Source organism: Prunus avium, chromosome 6 (genome assembly GCF_965620075.1).
Source record: "Prunus avium chromosome 6, drPruAviu1.hap1.1, whole genome shotgun sequence".
Taxonomy (NCBI): Eukaryota; Viridiplantae; Streptophyta; class Magnoliopsida; order Rosales; family Rosaceae; genus Prunus; species Prunus avium.
The window spans coordinates 24,520,614-24,525,110 of record NC_142289.1 but is presented as its reverse complement, the minus strand read 5'-3'; positions in this window follow the sequence as shown (position 1 = coordinate 24,525,110).

Below are 4,497 nucleotides of genomic sequence, written 5' to 3'. Positions count from 1 at the left end.
CATTCCAGCAGTGAAATTCTAAAGGAGCAAGTTGGTACATAATGGAGCTATTAAAGAGAAAGCATGTGCATGCATGTAAAGCATAAATGAAATGAAGTCAATTCCAGTCTCTGTTCGGCAGCCAAATTGCAAGGCCCAAAACGCATACTTCTACTGCTCCGATGGGAATACTTTCTTCATAGAAGTTGTTCCAATGGGTGTCTACTATAACATATCCAAATTTGAGCCCCATTGGATAAGTTTTGAAACCTCTGGCCTTCCTACACCAAGTCTGGTTCAGAAGACTCGTTTTTGTTCAACAACCAAAAGAAGACCACATGGGTTGGCAGCAAAAGGCAGCCACAATTGATCACCTTTGATCCCATGTGAAGAAAGCTTGAGGTGCAGCAAAAGAAGTATGGGATGAGATTGATTCCAACCACACTAACATAGACAAGATGAAGTGTGAGTTATGGGTTGTATTAAAAGAGGAATGGTGGTGTTGGATTTCATTATGTTGTTCCTCCCTCTTAGCCCTATAAATAGAGAAGCCTTCAAGCTTCAAAACACACCCCAAGGGGGGGAGCTCTCAAACACTTCTCTAGAGCTCCCTTCCCTTCTCTCCCTCAAATTCTCTTAGTTTCCTTTCAAGTTGTCAATTGTTGTAACAATAATGTTTTTACTAAATTTTCCTTCAAGTTTTCTTAGTTCCACTTTACTTTTATTTGTAATGTACATTCTTTCTTAAGTATTCAAGTTTAATTAGTTTCCAAGTTTCAATTATGGTTTTTGTTCTTATTCATTATGCTTATAAGTTAATAGGCTAGTTTGAATGATTGATCACCATTTAGGCTTGCATGTTAGCTATCTTGGTTTGAATTAAGAGTAGACACCATGCTTTAATTCGAATTGAACTATGAATAGGAAGAGTATGTATGGACATTCGACAACAAGGATTAGATACATGCTTGGTTGTTTAAATTGTTCTTCTATGCTTAATGGGTTCCTAATGCTTAGTTTTAGGTTAGACAACAAATGATCAAATTAGGGAATTAGGAACACAAGGTTATGACCAAACACCATGGCTTAATCATACTTTAGCTAGAATCAATCCGTTAATCTAATTGAACTTGGGAACTTATTTGCTTGAGTTATTTCATTTTTCTTGTTTTATTTATTTTCTTTTTCATTTCTATTTTGTGTAGGGGAAACAAATTGGATCATTCAATCACCAATCCTCGTGGGATCGACCTCGCACTTACATATGCTATACTACCAAACGGCTCGTGCACTTGCGAGTATCACAAGTTGAGGATGCAGCTGAATCTATTTTGGTGCAGCTGAATCGAAGCAACATCTGTCCGGCACACCAAAGCAACCAAGCAGTGTAGAATGCGGGTATTATGTCATGCGATTTATGAGAGACATCATAAAGGATACTTCCCTGGAATTTGAGAAGATGGTAAGAAGAAAATTTTCAGATTTATTTTATGTCGTTTTTTGTATTATCAACGACGGTAAATTAATAATACCGTCGTTTAATATATACACTACATCGGTAAATGAAAAATAGCGTCATCTGTTAGAATAATCATTGTTTATGGATTGCAGTTTGCGAAGGGAAAGGATCAAGCGCCATACCCCCAAGAAGCCATTGAAGAAGTTAGGAAAGAATGGGCAGAGTTTGTTTGTGTTCATATGGAGTAGAGGATTTTTAGAATACTTCAACATTTTTATAAAATGTACAAATTTTGTTGGAATTAGAAAAGTTTTTGTACAAAATTGGTTAGAATTAGACAAGTTTTTGTGCAAATTTTATGTATAATGTACATTCTTTTTTTCCCTATAAATTTCAAATAGGTTTTCATTATTTTAAAAAAAAGGAAATTGCGTGACCGACGTGTAATAAAACTTGCAACGACATAATTATATCGAACACCGTCGTCTTTATATCTATTAAATTCAAAATATTCAAAATAAATTTAAAATATATCCAAAAAATGCACCGTCAACCTCCCTGTAAATTTGTTGAGGTTTTCATGTTGTGAAAAACCCAAGATCATGCCGAACCAAATTTGTTGAGGTTTTCATGTTGTGAAATACCCAGGGGCACTTTCTAAACCGTCGTTTCTTCAAAAAGACGTTGTACACACATAACAACGTCATAGTTTTTAAAAAAGAGACGTAAAAGGTATTTCAAATGACACTCTTGGTTCTATAGACGACGTTGTTTTCTTGATATTAGACGGCGAGAAGTTAAGAATTTAGGTCGTGGAATATGGTTTGTACGTCATTTTCTGTGTAAAAATGGCCATGGTTTTAACTTTAAACAACGTTTGTTTTAAAAGTAAGTTGTTTATTATGATTTACAACGTCTTTAATTTCTTAACGCCGACGTGGTTTGTGGGTTTTATTAATAATATTTTATTCTATTTAATTCGAAATATTCATAATAAATTTAAAATAAATCCAAAAAATGCAACGTCAACTCCTATGAATCCATTGAGCTATTTTCTTCCCCCTTAAGCTTTAAAAAATTAAGTTTGAGTTATACAAATTTAAAATGACCACCAAAAAAAAAAAATGTTTTCATGAGTCACAACATCACTTATACTTTAATGGTTTAGGGTTTAGGATTTAGGGGGACAAAGGTTTATTTTTGGGGTTTAGGGTTTATGGTTAATATATATTAGGCCGTAAAACCATAAACCCTTTTCTAAAATTATTTAAAAATATATATATAATTTAGGGTTTAGGGTTTAGGGTTTAGGGTATAGATGTAATAAGCGTCATGTTTATTTATATTTTTAACGACGGTTTTTTTGTTTTCCGTCGATGATTTACGAAGAGCGCTTTTCGAAACCGTCGTTTCTTTAAAATGACGTTGTACACACATAACAACGTCATAGTTTTTTAAAAAGAGACGTAAAAGGTATTTCAAACGACGCTCTTGGTTCTATAGACGACGTCGTTTGGTTGATATTAGACGGCGAGAAGTTAAGAGTTGAGGTCGTGGAATATTGTTTGTACGTCATTTTCTGTGTAAAAATGGCCATGGTTTTATCTTTAAACAACGTTTGTTTTAAAAGTAAGTCGTTTATTATGATTTACAACGTCTTTAATTTATTAGCGCTGACGTGGTTTGTGGGTTTTATTAATAATATTTTATTCTATTTAATTCGAAATATTCATAATAAATTTAAAATAAATCCAAAAAATGCAACGTCAACTCCTATGAATCCATTGAGCTATTTTCTTCCCCCTTAAGCTTTAAAAAATTAAGTTTGAGTTATACAAATTTAAAATGACCACCAAAAAGAAAAATGTTTTCATGAGTCACAACATCACTTATACTTTAATGGTTTAGGGTTTAGGGTTTAGGGTTTAAATAAATTTAGAAAAGGGATTAGGGTTTAGGATTTTATGGACGAGATATTTTAGGGCATAAAACCCTAATCCCTTTTGAAATATTATTTTTTAAAAATATATATATATAATTTAGGTTTTATTTATTAGGGTTTAGGGTTTAGGGTTTAGGGTATATTTGTCTATTTAATTTTCTAATACGTATGTTTTTTTTTTACGTCGTATGGAGATACCACGACCCATTTATTTTAATAGGCGTCATATTTCTTTTGACATTTTAACGACGGTATTTTGTTTTTCGTCGTAAGGATATTTACAACGACGTCATTTTTTAAATAAGCGTCATGTTTAGGTTGAAATTTTAACGACGGTTGTTTTTTTTTCCGTCGATGTTTTTTAAAGAGCTCGCTTTCTAAAAATTTCACCACGACCTAAAATTTTCATATTTCGCTCTAACTTTTATAAATGTAACCCTGAACCAAGTTGGCCATAGTTTGTGACCTAAAACATTTCGCTCCGCTCTCTCACTTCAACTCTAATTCAAAGTTGGGCTCTCCGTCAAATCCAAGTTGGCCAAGTAATCCAAGTTGGCCATAATCCGTGAGCTCTGCCTACCTATAAGTACAAACCCTAATCTCATGCTTGTAAATTCATTGAATGATATTCAGTTCTGTGGTAAAGGGTTTTGTGATTTTTTAATGTTGTCGGAGGTATGGGTTAATGGATTTAATGTTTAATGTTTTCATGAATCGGGAATGGATTTAATGTTGTCGGATCTTTTAATCACTCTCTGTTATTATGAATCGGGAATGGATTTAATGTTTTCATGCTTAGTATATGTTGGTTTCGTGCTTAGTATACGTGTTCTTAATACCCAACATAAAAATTAATGTATATGTTGTGTTCTGAATATATTTTGGGTTCTTGAAAATAAACTGGGATTTCGATATCTTTTTTATGCATACGACGACGGTTTTTTAACAAACCGTCATCTGTATTTTTATACCACGATGCATGTTTTAACTACCGTCGTGGTTCAAGTTCGATGGCCTCTGTTTTTGCTACCATTAGACGACGTTTTTTTAAAACCCGTCGTCTATATATGTGTAATACGTCTGTTGTTGTTTAAAAACCGTCATCTGTATACTTTAT